This window comes from Fragaria vesca, linkage group LG4 (assembly GCF_000184155.1).
Source record: "Fragaria vesca subsp. vesca linkage group LG4, FraVesHawaii_1.0, whole genome shotgun sequence".
NCBI lineage: Eukaryota > Viridiplantae > Streptophyta > Magnoliopsida > Rosales > Rosaceae > Fragaria > Fragaria vesca.
Genome location: NC_020494.1, coordinates 1,520,066 through 1,536,913, shown reverse-complemented (window position 1 = coordinate 1,536,913; position 16,848 = coordinate 1,520,066). Strand labels below are relative to the sequence as shown.

At 38.0% G+C, this 16,848-nt stretch overlaps 1 pseudogene; it reads left to right on the top strand.

Moving 5' to 3' along the window:
- The window catches only part of LOC101307111, a pseudogene marked incomplete at both ends in the record, with an annotated part of 109,806 nt that overhangs the window by 57,118 nt on the left and 35,840 nt on the right, over positions 1-16,848 (top strand).

Genomic DNA, 16,848 nt, shown 5'->3' with positions numbered 1-16,848 from the left:
CTCTTCTTCCCTCTTTTCTTTTCCTCTCCCCGAGCTCTCTCTTCCCGCCGGACTTCCAGCCGTCGACTGCCGCCGTCCGGCCACCCACCAGCCGCCGCTCCAGCCCAGATCGGACCCCCGTCACCTCCTCTCCCTCCCCGGCCTAGTGTCCGAGCCGGTGGTGCCGCCGGAGAGAAGAAAAAGCCGCCGGAACCGCCGACTGTCCCTTCGCCGGAGCTCCGTCCTTCGGCCACCATAGGCCGAGATTGTTGGCTCAACTTGTAGCCCTCGTCAAGGTGAGTATTCCCTCAAAAGGAATCGGTCTATTTCGATCTCGTTAGGGTAGTTTGTGTAATTGGAAATTTTAGGGATTTTTGGTTGTTTGTGTTCGATCGACATGGTTAGGCTTAGAATTGGAGTTTGTGGTAGTTAGGAATGTTGTAGAGGAGGTTGAGAGGAAGATGCTGCCAAATTTTGGTGAGCATCGGAGGTCGCCGGAATTGGCCTCCGGCCGCGGCTACCGGCGGCGCCGCCGCCGGTTAGGAGATTTTTTAGGATTTTTAAAATGTGGAATATTAAGAGGAGTATATTGGTGTGATTATGGAATTTTGGATGAGATTTGGATAGGTTTGTGAATTTCCGAAGTTTGGTATTTTTGGCGGTTAATTAATGTAGAATCCGGCCGTAGGATTTAAGTCGTATTTTGGGGAGGTTGTATTTACGATGTTGAGTATGATATTTAAGTTCGGATCGTTCCGATGTAAGAATATCGAAGTTAGGCAATGATGAGCGTAATTATGGCTCTCGGGTAATTTTGCCTATTTTGATTAATATTGGATTATTGGTTGGGAAATTTAATATTATATTTGGAACAGGACGTGAGGAGGCTCGAGCAGACGAGACCCCAGATCAACATCAGGCTTAGGCCTAATTTGTGAGTGGACTTTTATTTGAAATAATATGCATGCTATGGTTCATGATTGAACATTCCTTTTGTTGGAGTTTTGACGTCAATTAATTTTGACGCTTTTATTTCTCTGAGAGAGAGTTACCGAAAATGGGATTTTCGGTGAATATAAATATGAATATATGAGAGAGTATGTATGAAAATGCTAGCTAGCCATATGTGTCTGTCTACCTTAATGGCGTAGCATATAGCCGCATTATGGTGTGACGTGAGTGTTGGACGTAAGCGTAGTAGCCCTATTTGAGTGTTTAATTCATATAGGGGGTATGGACACATATTTATACACCCGTCTGTCCACCTTGATGGCGTAGTGTAGCACCGCATTAAGGCGTGACGTGAGCGTTGGACGCGAGCGTAGTAGCCCTATATAGACCCATGAATTTATATAGGGAGTATGGACGAGTGTAAATACATACATATATTATAGAGTCTGAGAGGCTCGATATTTTATGGAATAAAAGTTTTATCGCTTGCGGCATGCATTCGATTTTTCCTTAGAAATTAATTTGGGGAAACATAAATATTTTATTTATTATTTTTATTTTTGTCCACTCACTCTAACGTTATTAAATGTTTTCCCCTGGGCCCTTCGTTTTAAATTGCCCAGTCTGCAGAGTTCGGGTTGGATCTAGTAGGAGACGAGGCATAGTCACCCGCATTTCTGCCAGTTTTCGCCAGTAGGTTACCTGTTCAACCTACTCGTGTTTTCTTGCTTCCGCTTGTGTTTAGTAGCTCTGAATACTTTAGAATTTTTGTATATTATGTGATGTTCAGAAATGTTAAATTAAGAGTGTAATATGAAATTTTCGAGTTAGGGTTGTCCATCTGCAAGGGAGATTTTCTTAATCTTTTCAGTAAATTTTCCTTGGAGGTGGTCCCCGCACGACTTACTCTGGGTTTCAGGGTAAAATTCGGGGTGGGTCGTGTCATTTTGAGGATGAAATAAATTTTCAATGTGCTCAAATGTACAAAGCCTCAAAAGTGATGGTAAAGAGAAATGAATTCCTTGAAGATAAACTGAACAAGTTGAAAATTAAAAAGGGAAGACTTGAAGAAAAACAAAACATGGCTCAGAAGATTTGGGAAGAAGAGAAGAATAAACTAGTTAAAGATATAGAAGAATTTCAACAACGTGAAGATGAGGAATCTTGGATAAATGACAAGATCTCTCTCGCAGCTAAGGTATATGATCTTCAAGCCACTAATTTATGTCTAACTAATGAAATTGAAGTTTTGCATGGTGAGCTACAAAGGGCCACAAAAAAGTTTGATCAGTTCAAGTTAAGCTCAGAAAAGACTTCCAACATCCTTTCATATGGCAAGAAGTTCAATGATCGATTAGGATTGGGATATGCTGGCAAGAAAACCGCAATCACCAAGTTTGTGAAGAGCGGTCAGTCTGAAGATGACACAGTTGTGACTGAGGAAGTCAGCGCTCCTCAGAAGGAAGTAAAGGTAACAAAAATACAACTTAGGTAAAGTCTGTAGATTGTCCAAATGTCAAGAAATTTGTGCCTTGTTGTCATTATTGTGGTCAGTTTGGACATATCAGACTAAACTGCAGAAATAGGATTTTTTGAAAATCAAACTGAAAACTCAAAATGCACTCTAGAATCTTTGCAAAGGGATATGAAGGTTCAAATGCAGTTAATACATGATATCTCAAAAATCTTAGCTGATAAAAGAAATATGTATGGAAATAAAAATTCTATTTGGAGAAAGAAACACTATGTTGAACAAAATGATCAGTCAGCAACTTGTCTAGTAGCTTTTACTGCTCTTGCTAAAAAATGTCAAGATACTTGATATTATGACAGTGGTTGTTCTAGACACATGACAGGAAACAAGGATTGGTTTATTTCTTTCAATGATGAGGTCACAACTGGAAAGGTAACTTTTGGTGATGGTAAGAAAGCTAAAATATTAGCAAGAGGGAGTGTGTGTGCACCAGGTATACCTGAACTAAAAAATGTTCTTTATGTTGATGATTTGACTGCAAATCTCCTTAGCGTAAGTCAATTAACAGATGACTATGAAGATGTCTGGTTTATCAAACACTGTTGTTTAGTATTTGATAATGCAGGATCAAAAGTAATGCAAGGGAAAAGGGCAGTAGACAACTGCTATCACACTTCATATGATATTGCATCAAACAGTTCATGTCTTTCAATAAAATTATCAGATGAAGTGATGGAACTATGGCACAAGAGGTTGGGACACATCAACTTCCAAGATCTTCAATGAATTTCAAATATCAAGTGTATTAAATGTAACACCCCAGGACCCATTCCGCCGTAACACGATATTGTCCGCTTTGGGCCCACCGGCCCTCACGGTTTTGTTTCCGGCAGCTCAGGAGTAGCTTCCCAGGAGGTCACCCATCCTGGGATTGCTCTAGCATCAACATGCTTAACCTCGGAGTACCTATCCCCTCCGAAGCCGCTGAGCCACTAAAAAGCCTCGTGTTAGATTGGAGGTGGGCATGTACATATACAGCACATAACCCCTCTCCGTTTGGCCGATGTGGGATATTACATTAAAGGTCTTCCAAGTCTGACTGGAAAAACAGACAAGATGTGTGGTGAGTGCAAAATTGGAAAACAAACCAAAGTTCCACACAAAGCTATAAATGCAACCTCAACTAAGTAGGTGCTAGAACTGCTGCACATGGATCTCATGGAACCAGCACAAACTGAAAGCTTGGCAGGTAAACTATATGTGCTTGTTGTAGTAGATGATTTCTCTAGATTTACTTGGGTGGAGTTTTTAAAGGACAAAACTGAGACTTTTGAATTTTTCAAAAACTTGAGTCAAAAGACTTTTGAATGAAAAGCAGTCACAAAAACTAAAGATACTGAGGATTAGATCGGATAATGGAACTGAATTAAAAAACAATGCTTTCTCAAACTATTGTTTTGAACTAGGAATTATTCATGAATTTTCTTCTCCCATCACTCCACAACAAAATGGAATTGTTGAGAGGAAGAATAGAGTGCTAGTTGAAATGGCCAGGGTTATGATGCATGTTGCAGGTTTAAATTTTTTTGTATGGACAGAAGCTATTAGCACCGCTTGTTATACTATGAACCGAATTTATTTGAGACCAGGATCTGAGAAAACTGCTTATGAACTATGGAAAGGTAAGCAGCCAATTGTGTCCTATTTTCACATTTTTGGAAGTCCATGCTATATCTTGAGAGATAGGGAACACCTTGGTAAGTTTGAATCCAGGAGTGATGAAGGTATTTTTCTCGGATACTCAACTAACAGTAGAGCTTACAGGGTGTACAACAACAGAACAAAACCTATGATGGAATCTATTAATGTGTCTATCAATGATGATTTGTATGCACAGAAAAGAATAACATTTAGTGGAGCAGAAGTATCTTTGGAGAATACTGAAGATGATGTGGATTATGAAGAAAATGATGGTATTTTTGCTCACAATCCAAAACTCAGAACTGGATTAAAACAGGTGCAGAAAGTTCATTCATCAGATGATGTCAAGACCCACCCCGAATTTCACCCTGAAACCCGAAGTAAATCCTGCAGAGACCACCTCCAAGGAAAATTTACCGAAAATTCGGCATAACCTCCCTTGAAAGTGGACAACCCTTCCTTATAAAACACCTACAAACACTTCTAAAAACATATTCCAACCTTTTACTCCTGGAGCCTTCCTGCTCCCCAAGTTCATCACATCTCCCACAATATCAAATATTAATCTAAAAGAATCCTACTTCGAACAACAAAGACATCCAAGAAGTTTACTAATTGGATTATCAGAGCATATCTAATAATGAAATAAAACAATGAATAAAGAATAAATAGGAGCAGCTTCTGACTATTTGACTATGCCTCGACTTCATGTATGCTCGACCTCAAATTAACTTAGCCTGCAAACATGGCATTTGAAACCGAAGGGCCCAGGGGAAAGTAATTTAAAACGTGTGAGTGGACAAAAATAAATTAAATAATTTAACAAAAACGTAATTTTAACATTTTCCCACGTTTAAACCTTTAAAACATCAATGAACGCAACTTTGATAAACGTTTAACTTTAAAATCCATAATCTCATAAAAAAAATAGACAAACCCGCCCCGCTGGTTAATCAAATACGGAAATGTTGTCGGAAGAGATAAAACCAGCCCCGCTTGTTAATCAAATACATAACTGAGAAGAATAAAATAAGGGGAAGAGTTATCACCATATAAAAGGAGCCTCCATGTACACTTGGGTCGATGCCTCTCAGGCTATAATAGCGTCCCATGCTAATTGCTCAACTCACATATGATGAGGACGGCTAATAAGTCTATAATAGCGTCCCACGCTAAGCGCTCAACTCACATATGATGAGTACCGCTAATAAGGCTAGCTAACTAATAAATATAAATACCGATCAGTTGCCTCCCAGGCTATAATAGCGTCCCACGCTAAGCGCTCTACTCACCTATGGTGAGGACCGCTAATAATGGTTAGCTAGCAATAATCAATATAAGCAACCTTATATTATGGTGACTAAAAACATACGAAATCTATTGATATATTGGTCAATCCTATTCAAACACAAGAAATCCTTGTGGATCTAGGAAAGGAAGGAAAGGTATCGAGAAGAATGCCTCAGCAGAACTACTTGAAGTTATGCATGATTAGCGGCTGTGAAAAGGTAAACACAGAGTCAACTGCTTGATTTTGTACAAAGGTAACTGATCTTTATCTTAATTTGATTAGTTATAACTTGATTGAGGAATACATAGCTGTTTACATTCAAAGTTATTATCTTCATGATAAATGGTGTTTATTGCATGATTTGGTAATCAATTGATATCTGAGTGTTAATGGCAGTGCTTAATCATAGAGAAAGATATGATTAAGGTACATGATTGCTAAGTGAAGGTGTTATGGAAAAATAGTTCACTGATTATGATTTTCCAAATCGATTCTTTGATGAGCATTATTTGAGGGGGAGCATTTCATGCTCTATAAGTAACATCTGATATGCTATGCAATAGTCACCTTTTTGCAGATATTGTTTGGACTTTGATATCTCAGTCTCTAAGTTAAGATGTATTTCAACCTATCTGCAAACTGTGTGTGTATGATCATATGTTCTAAAAGTTTCTCACTTACTTGCATTTAGGTTGCACTTAAGTTTGATGAAGCTGTGAGTGATTCGAGAGATAGTTGCTGATTGTGTTGGAGAATCAAGCAAGGCCTGGTTGTGTGAAAAACCTGTAAAATGGCCATGAGATGAACAAACTCTAGATTGTGTGAAAGAATCTAAGTTGTCAATACTAGTGTCTTAGCTATATCAGTAGGTGAAGTTTTCAGTTGTTCTTGTGACAGGACCCACTCCGAATTTCACCCTGAAACCCAAGGTAAATCCTGCGGGGTCCACCTTCAAGGAAAATTTACTGAAAATTCGGCATAACCTTCCTTGAAAATAGACAACCCTTACCTGAAAAATCCAACTTAACACTTCTATAACCAAACAAACCAGCCTCAACACCTGGAGCCTTCCTGCTCCCCAAGATCAACACATCTCCCAATATAACAATTACTCAACTCTAATAATCCCACAACCAAGAATAAGGACTATTAATAATTTACTATTGGACTTTCAGAGCATATCTAAAGTTGAACGAAAAACAATGAATAAAGAATATGTGGAAGCAGCCTCTGACTATGCCTCAACTCCATGTACGCTCGACCTCCTTTAAAACTTAGCCTGCACACTAGGCATTTGAAACCGAAGGGCTCAAGGAAAAGTAATATAAAAACGTTAGAGTGAGGGGACGAGAAATTAAACAAATAACTGATCGCAACATAACTAACCAAACTTAATTACTTTCCCATTTTCCAATAATCAAGAAATCTGTTGCTTGCAAGTGTTGATAAAACTTTCGTAAAGAAAATCCCAAGGAAACGGACTAGCCCCGCTAGTCAAATTAATGACAAAGATAAATAATAACCTTCATAGAAGAAGGTACCAAAACAAGGGACTAGCCCCACTAGTCAAAACGACAACAATAAATAAGAAACAAATATAGCCATACAAGTGAGCCTCCTAGACTCGGTTGCCTCCCAGGCAATAGTACTCCCATACTCCCTACACCTTCATGTTATGATAACAGAGAGGATGTAGGGCTTGCGTGATGTCGTCGACTACATCACATCACCCGAAGGCGCAAAGGGCTTGAGTAACCCCACTTAAAACGTGGAAGTTACATCGCCTCGAAAGGCGGAACAACATGCTAGCATGAATAATAACGATCCAACAAGTATGGCATAAATAAAGAAACATAAATCCATGTGAGTTTCCCCGAAACTCATAATCAAAGCATAAGTACGATTCCCAACCGTACTCAAAGAATTCAAAGAGCAAAGAAACTAATTAAATTCAACGATGTGTCCCACACGTTAAAATGCTCAATGAAATAAATAACTTCAATGATTATCATCTTTCAAAAACCAGATAATATGCAAATCACTATGAAACCTCAAATCCGGAAATCATAAAGAAAATCCAAACTCAAATCTCAAATTATCAATCCGAGCTCAAATCCATAAATTATGACCAACATTTAATCCATGCATCAATCTCAAATAATTTCCAACATTATTTCATATACCGAAGTTATAATATATGCTCGGAAAATGAAATACTAAATTATAAAATCTTGCATGCATATTAATTAAAAACCAAAATGTCCACTCACAGATTTAGGCTTAAGCCTGACGAATTCCGAATCACTACTCAAGTGGAGTCTCCTCGAATCCTGGCACAACAACCATGCTTAGGACCAAACTTCAATTCCGGAAAATAATTACGTGAATAAAAACATCTAACTCTCTTCCGTTGAACCCACTACTCTTAATAGGGTTAAACTCACCGGATTCACACCAAACTCCACCACAACCTTAATTCGTCAATTATAACATTCCAGGCTAAATACCAAGGAAATTCAACGGCCGGATTTTCATTCTAATAACCGGCAAAATCCTTAATCTTTTAAAAATCCCAAACCTTAACAAAACTCCTCCAAAAATTCCAAACTATACTTCATTAGACTCCTCTCATTAAAACAAACCCCAAAACCTGAAAATCAACCTCCAAGTGGCGGCGCAGCCGCCTGCTCTGCCGGCAGCGGCGGCCGGCAACCGTACTCCGACTGCGACCAATGCCTCCTAAATTTTGACAGAATAATGCTCTCATCATGCACAACAACTTCCATAACTAGCACTTAGTCCAATTCTAAGCCTAACTAGGGTAATCGAATCAAAACATCTAAAAATCCCCCAATTCAAACCCTAGCCCGAAAATCCTCCTACACACTTCGAATTGGCTCATTACCTTCTAGGGAAATGTTACACATGGAGAGCACTTCCCAATGGAACTGAAATCACTGGAAATGGTGGCCGGAGGAGCGAGTTCCGGCTTCGGGACTCCACCACGCAGACAGAGCTTCCGGGCGAGCTCTCTCCCTCACGGTGGCGCTAGGGTACCTCTCACCGGTCCAGGAAGAAGGCTGGGTCGACGGCCGATCGTTTGGGACCGGTGCGCCGGTCTATGATGGCCGGACGGCGGCGGTCGGAGCCGAGGAATCCGGCGAGTCGGGGTAGGCTCGGGAGAGAGAGAGAGAGAGAGAGAGAGAGAGAGAGAGAGAGAGAGGAGGAGAGAGAGAGAGAGAGAGAGAGAGAGAGAAAGAGAGAAAATGAGTTGGGCCTTTTGACCCCATTTTTGACCCGGTCCACCATTTAAAATCCCACTCCAACAATAAAACACCTCCAAAAATAATACCTACTAAAACAATTAATATCTCTTTACCAAATAAAGTCTACTCTTTTTATCTAATAACTTTTTCATGCTAACTCCGATTTTAACGTTTAGCATGTCTACGAACTCGTATTAACATCCTCTACAACTTTCATAAAGAAAGTTTTCCCAAATTCCAAACAAAAGAAAAAGTCAACTTTTAAAGTCTTAAATAGTAAACGGTTACTTAAAACAGTAAAAGGTCAAAGTAACCCAAAAGTAAATAACCGCAAATTGACTTAAGAACCGGGATGTGACATTTTGGGTAGAACAAATTGATTATCTAATCATGAGTGTGTAGATAGAAAGGAGTGAATACTAGAATGACTAGTTCCTTGTGTAGTTGTGTTGGAGAACTACCTATCTTTGTAAACTCAAATTAAAAGATTTGTGAAAGAATCTGGTCTGTTGCTTTTTTCCTCTTTGAGGTTTTTGCAACAAAATTTGATAATCCTCTTGTTGTTTGCATTATCAGTTTTTACAGCATTTCTATATCTTTAAAATCACTTAAATCCATTAAACTTCCCAAATATCATACGAATGGTACGGTTCCCAACCGTACTTGAAAATCATCATAAGAAATTATATTAAAACTCAATGACGTCTCACACGTCAAAATATTCTCAAATTTATAAATATAAGCGAGATTTCAATATCAGATATAAATCATAAATAATAATATCTCCACTCGAAAATACTCGCTAAAATATTCTCCAAGTCAAAATCATTATGCCTCAAATAAACAATTAAATTATGATGGAGAACTACCGAAAATCCCATTTTCGGTAATCATTTATAAATCTCAAAGTCATCAAAATAAAACCGATAATATTTAAATCCAGAGTCATAAAGAATATCAAAACTCAAATACCAACTTTATAACCCGAGCTCAAATCCATAAATCATGACCAACACTTAATCAATGCTTCAAACTCAATAAATTCAAGACCATAACATAAACCGAAATTTTAATATAAGCTCGGTAAATAAAGTAATAAATTATAAAATCTTGCATGCTTATTTATTAAAATCAAAGTGTCCACTCACTGTATTAGGCTTAAGCTCTCCATTGCTCGGGACACTCCTTAAGCGCCGCCTCTAAATATTCATGCCTTGAGTCAATCCCACGCCTGACCATAAGCTGTAGGACAAATCGGTCAAACCGAACTTTAAAATAATCATTGCCTTGTCTTCTTTTCTAGTTTGACTAGAGTTTCCTAGGTTGACTAGGATTGACCAACTAACGATGCTCAACGTTTTCCAATTCAACCTTTAACTTAACAATTTGATCCAATATTCACTATATGTCCCACTAACCGTTGGACACTTTGGCATCGCTTAATAATTCGTTTTGGTGAACGTCGATTTTGATTACTTAACTAAAGTAATTTCGTTAACTCAAAATCATTCGAACCACTTTAATCTAGAAAACCACCAAATTATTAAGGGCACCCAAAAGAGTTTCCATAAAGGGAAAATTTTCGTAAAATAGAAACTTTCCAAATATGTCCAGTTTTCCTAAACTGTAAACTACCACTTAAACGAAAAGGAAAGTCGACAAGCTACCTTCACAGATTCTGCCGGAATTGCTGCTTTGGGATTCCAGCAACTTGCTGGAAATTTCACCATAGTCTCCCTGTAAACTCCAAATTACCAAGTTATCGACTTGCAACACTAAAAATACACCCAATCAATCCAACAATCAACACAGCAGCCATAAAACATCAAAGGAGATCGAGATTACCTTCCATTGATCCTAAGTACTAACCCAAGAACTCTCCTGGTTCTGACTCAACATGCAGAACCTCCAACATCCCCAACTGCTACCTCATTCTTCACTGAAACGACACCATTCATCTCATATCCTCTCTAACTAAGCACACCAGGCCCCTGCCTCGATCCAGACCGATATGTAACTCCTCCAAGGACCATTTCAACTTCACACCAAGCTCACATAACCTACCGAAACGCTGAAGAACTCGCCGGAATCATGTAACACTCTCGCCGGAGAGTCACTGTAAAAACCTAGAAAACACAGAGAAGAGGGACTTTCGATTTGGGCACGATGTGGAACAAGAAAGGCTCCAAAATGTGAAGAAGGAAGAGAGGAAGCTAACCCTACCGTCCACCCGTTGGCTCATGGTCGGAAACTCAAGGTTTCACCGGAAAACAGCCGAGCATTTTCGACTTCAATCTCTCTCATGGGTGGATGCCTGTGCGAATTGAGGACTGGGTTTTGTAGAGAATGAAGGAAGGAGTGAATTGGTGGTGGTTTCGTGGCATGCGGCGGCCGAGATCGGCGATGGCAGGCGGAGGGGAAGAGAGTGAGAGCTGGGCTCGGGTCAACGCCCAGGTGTGGCTTCTAACCAAGTCAACCCCTCTCTTCATTTTATACCGGAATCAACGTTCAAGATCGAAACCTACTCGATCAGATGGCCAAGATTAAATGAGCTATTCTAATTTTAGAAAATTAATTTCTTTTACCAAACCTTCAATAAATTATAGAAAATACTTCAAAGCTCCGAAAATAAACCGAAAACACCGGAGAACCTGTGTCGACGCAACTACGACACCGAGACCTTAAAAGAAAAATTTGACATTTCAAGAAGAACTCGAAAATAAACTCGAGTGTTAACGCACTAAGTTACTCGAGTCCTCAGTAACTCGTAGAATATCTAGTAAATAAGGAAAAATTGGGTACGGGGCGTTACAGATTATGTCATTGGTGCCGTACAAGAAGGTATAAAGACCAAAAGACAGGCTGCAGCTGCATCACTACAAGCTGATAAACCTTCTCAAGAACAGGTTCTTTTGTGTTTTGTTGCTGAAAATAAAATTGATATAAACATAATCACTCATTTTGGTTTTGTCTCTTTGATTGAACCAAAAACTGTTAAGGAAGCTATGACTGATGCAAATTGGATAAGTGCAATGCAGGATGAGTTAAACCAGTTCTCTAGAAATGATGTATGGGATCTGGTTCCTAAACCTGAAAACTGCAATATTATTGGAACTAAGTGGATTTTCAAGAACAAAAGTGATGAGAAAGGAAATGTGGTTAGAAATAAAGCCAGACTGGTAGCTCAAGGATATTCACAAGTTGAAGGTATTGATTTTGGTGAAACTTTTGCTCCTGTAGCCAGGTTAGAATCTGTACGATTACTTTTAGCTGTAGCTTGTCATCTCATGTTTAAATTGTTTCAACTGGATGTCAAAACAGCTTTCTTAAATGGTTTACTACATGAAGAGGTGTATGTTGCACAACCTCAAGGTTTTGAGGATCCTCATCACTTAGATCATGTTTTCAAACTCAAAAAGGCACTCTATGGTTTAAAGCAAGCTCTGAGAGCTTGGTATGATAGATTATAAAATTTTTTGGTAAATAAAGGGTATACAATAGGATCAATCGATAAAACTCTTTTTGTCAAAAGAATTAAAATGGATGTCATGATTGCACAGGTCTATGTAGATGACATTGTTTTTGGATCTACTTCAAATTCTCTTGCAAAAGAATTTAAATCAGTTATGGAAAGTGAATTTGAAATGAGCATGTGTGGTGAACTAACCTTCTTTCTTGGCCTGCAAGTTAATTAACTTGACAATGGCATGTTCTTATCTCATTCAAAATATGCAGAAAATCTTGTCAAAAAGTTTGGCTTGGACAACAAAAAGAAGGTGACTAATCCAATGAGCACAACCACCAAACTCACAGAAGACAAACAAGGGAAAACAGTGGATCAAACACTGTACAAGAGCATGATTGGAAGTCTCCTATACCTTACTACAAGCAGACCTGATATTTCTTTCAGTGTGTGAGTGTGTGCTCGATTTCAAGTTGATCCATGTGAATCTCATCTTGAGGCAGTTAAAAGAGTTATACGATATGTAGCTGATACAACTGAATGTGGTATATTCTACACTTTTGAAACTAATGTGGAAATTGCAGCTTACTCTGATGCAGATTGGGGAAGCAATCTCAAAGATAGAAAAAACACTTCTGGTGGATGTTTTTTCGTTGGAAATAATTTGATAGCTTGGCACAGCAAGAAACAAAATTGCATTTCACTATCTACAACTGAAGCTGAATATGTGACAGCTGGATCATGTTGCACTCAAATGCTCTGGATAAAACAGATTTTGTCTGATTATGACCTTCCTCAAGGTAAGTTGTCTATCCACTGTGATAATACAAGTGCCATAAGTATCACTAAAAATCCAGTGCTTCATTTTAAAACGAAATACATTGATCTGAGATATCATTTTATTAGGGACTTAGTTGAGAAAAATATTCTAGAATTGAACTTTGTACCAACTGATGCTCAATTTGCCGATGCTAACGAAACCTCTAGACACTGAGAGATTCTTAAAATTGAGAAATGCTCTAGGGATACAAAAACTTGTCTAAGGATGCTATGTTTTGTTTTGAATGTACATCTGATCTTGATGTTTACTGTTGAGATTAATTGAACAATGTATTCTTAATCTTGTACCCTAATCATGTGTCTTATTCTGGACTGTATCCTTGATTCTATAATTGCAACATAGCTTCATATCTGTTCACATGATTTGTTACTCTTGTGGGATCTCATAGAGGACTCAAGGAGTTATGAGATTGGGATTCTTCTTTGAACTATCTTATGATCTTCTATGACTTATATAGTACTATGTACCTTTTGTGCTGGACCTGGTATATCTTTGAAGTAACATGGCTCTTGAGGTGGCGAACCTTGCAGGGTGTTCAAGCCAAAAGGAGAGCACCATGTTCAAGAAAAAGAAAGCACCCTCAAGAAACCAAAAATAAACACAGCAAACTTAAAGTTTAAGCTATTGTAGATCAAATGAAAGGTCTAAAAGGTTCATCAAATTTCAATTATTCTCTCCGGCTAAGTTCATGGAGGTTTCACATATGTTGTTCTATGATCCTCTTTGTGCAGTTCTCCCAGTCTCATAATAACCTGTGTTTATGTGATGACACATATATGTCTCAAATGCACACACACAATCAAGTGGCTATGTGTTAATTACAGTCTCAATTACGTCAGTTGATAGAATACATCACAAGATTTAATCTCATGATTTCAAGATTCATTGTATCTGATAAAATTCTCAATAAGATTTTCATGCAGATTTGGTTCAAAAATTTCATAATTGCAGATTTGACAAGGCCCCTCTTTCCCTTTTGAGATTCTCAATTTTTCTTCTCTCATTGGTTGGCTTTTGGCAGGGGGAGTTATTTTTGGTGGTCTCTAGATCTTCAGTGATTCTAGGATATTTATTGCTTGATTTTTTTTCCTTTAATGTTACTGCCTCTTTGGTTTCCAAGATTCTTAAACCCTACTGTCCCTCTATATATTGGCAGGCTGCACGCTTACTCTCCCATAATTCTTTCGTCTTCAGTTCTCACTTCTTTTGTTAAGTGTGCAGGCAACAATGGTTAGGGTAAAGAAGTCACAAGGATCAACTCTACCAACTGGGGAGGACCTCATCCTGATGACTGGTATCGCAGCCGAAGAGCTCTAGGTCTCCCAACTCATCCCTCTAAAGAAGCTCATGACCCAAGGATTTCAAGACCGCATCCTCCTCAGGCAGTTCCTCCTCCACCACCTCCTCATCAACCTCCTTCACCCAGACGCCACCACAAGGCATTCCTATTCAAAGGGGGAGTGTGTTGATGTTTGCTTGACTTGTTAATTTTGTTTGGGAACAGACTTTATTTGTTTATTCTTGGGTTGTAAGTGCTTAAGCACAGACAAATTTGGATGCTTGTTATTTTCAAATTAAAAAGTTTTTCTTTTCTTAATAGCTTTGGAAGATGATGATGCTTCATTCCAAAGATTATTAAGAAACTTTTGGTCTCTATGACATGCTGTTCTTATCTGTGTTTTTTGGTCACAGTTTTTGAACATGTGAGAGACTTTGAAAACTTTTTCTTTGTTTCTCTATATGCATATGTATCTGGCTTTGTGTCTTTTCAGGTACATCAACAATTGGAATTGAATATGAATGCCATAGGGGGAGATTGTAAGCATATGGCAGTCATATTCAATTCAAAGAAGGAAAGGATGACTGCAGAAGAATCAAGAAGTAAAGGTTTCTTGGTTCGGCAAGGAGAAGCAAGGGTTTCGAAGAGCCATCTGTTGTTTTTACCACAGTAACACTGATTTCAGATAATCTAAGGTAATTACATCTCATGCATATTCATATCATGTTTTTGGTATTGTGCTTAAAGGAAAAATTCAGTCCTTTTATGGTTTTAGATTGATTAAAATATCTGTGAGATAATTTTAGGAAATCTTTTGCAAATATTTTTGAATAGGATTGTTTCATATTTTATTTCTGGTTAACAGATCTGTTTTGAAAAGTTGTTTCCCTCTCAGTTTCAATCAGTGATCAATGGGATCCGATTGAGGGGGAGCTTTGACACTATATATATGCCAAGAAGCAATCTGTTAATGACTGAGTTTTTCATATTTGATAAGAGCATTGTGATATTGTCTATTACTGCTAAACTGTTTTAAAACTCATTCATACTTGTTCACTACATCATCTATCATTTGTATGATCTGAGATCAGTGTTATTGGACGTGGAATTGAAGGAAGCTGCAAAGGTTCTTCAATTAGAATTCATTGTTATTTTGGAAGAGTTCATCAACTGTAAAATCAAGTTTGTTATTGTAACTTATAAAAATGATGATGTTGTATATCACTACTTGATTTGATTGTAACCTCTTCAAAGTATTAGTGGATTGTTTGAGTGTGGACTACTATAAAGTCTCGCAGTGACGTTTCCTCGTGAGAGGTTTACACTGTCGATAACAAAACTCTGTGTTCTTTGTTTTAAACTTCTCATTGTTGTATAGAAAGCTATCTTCTCAAAACAAGACCAAGTACAAGATTTCATTCTTATACTTTCACAATGCTCATCAATTAGAGATGAATACCTTTATAGGGAGGTTACGTATTCTTCTTTTGTTACAGCATTCATTAGATCAAATTCATTCTCGTAATAAAAGCTAATCTTTCCAGTAGCAAAATGATACAATGTTGCTGCAAACTCTTCCTCATCATAAGCTTTTGTATATTCATTATGTCAAATATACTGTTAAAATTAACTCTGTAACCAACAAAATTTCATATAGGAATGGAAAAAAGAAACTAAAAGTACTGATAACTACTTGTTTTCCATCCCAAAACTAATCCCCTATAAACACTTCCAAATCCTCTTTCTCTGAATTGGTTGCTGCAAGTCCCTTCAAAAAAAAGACCATCCACATTGGCTGCTTCTTCCTCTTAATTTGTTTCCTGTACATCACATTCAATCATTGCATTAGGTTATTAATGTTAGGACCTACCCCGGATTTCCCTTTGAAATCCAACATAAACCCTGCGGGATCCACCTCAAGGGAAATTGTACCAAAATTTTGGCATAATCTCCCTTGAAAATGAGTAACCCTACCTGAAAGAATAACACAAAAGCCAAACACTTCTAAAACAATTTAATCCACATCTTCTGGAGCCACTCGCTCCCCCAAATAAACATCCACCACCTGAACAAAAGTAATAATTCAAAATAATTTCATGAATTTAAGTTCTCATACAAACAAACCAAATGAATCTTTTCCATCACTCCTACGTGGAGTCAAGCTCTTAACACACATCAACACAAAATCATTTAAGACATCCCATGGTTATCAGAGCAACTACTAGGAAACGAGAAAATACACAAGTAGGTTAAATATGTAACATACGAATGAAAATTGGAAGTGGTGGAAAATATGACTCGCCTCCTACACTCGCCGAACCGAACTCTGCAGACTAGGCATTTAAAAACGAAAGGCCTAGGAGAGAAGAATTTAAAACGTTAGAGTGAGTGGACAAAATAAATAATAAAAATACGGACTTAATGATAGAGCATTGAAATCAATTTAATGCTTTTCCCATATTTTCCATTGAGAAAATATTTATGCAAGCCATTCTTGAAAATCTTTCCGAAAATAATTAGAGGCAACAAGAATGAACCAATCCCATTGGTTCCCAATAAATCAATAAAATATGGGGAAGAGGTTTCACCGTAACTATGAGCCT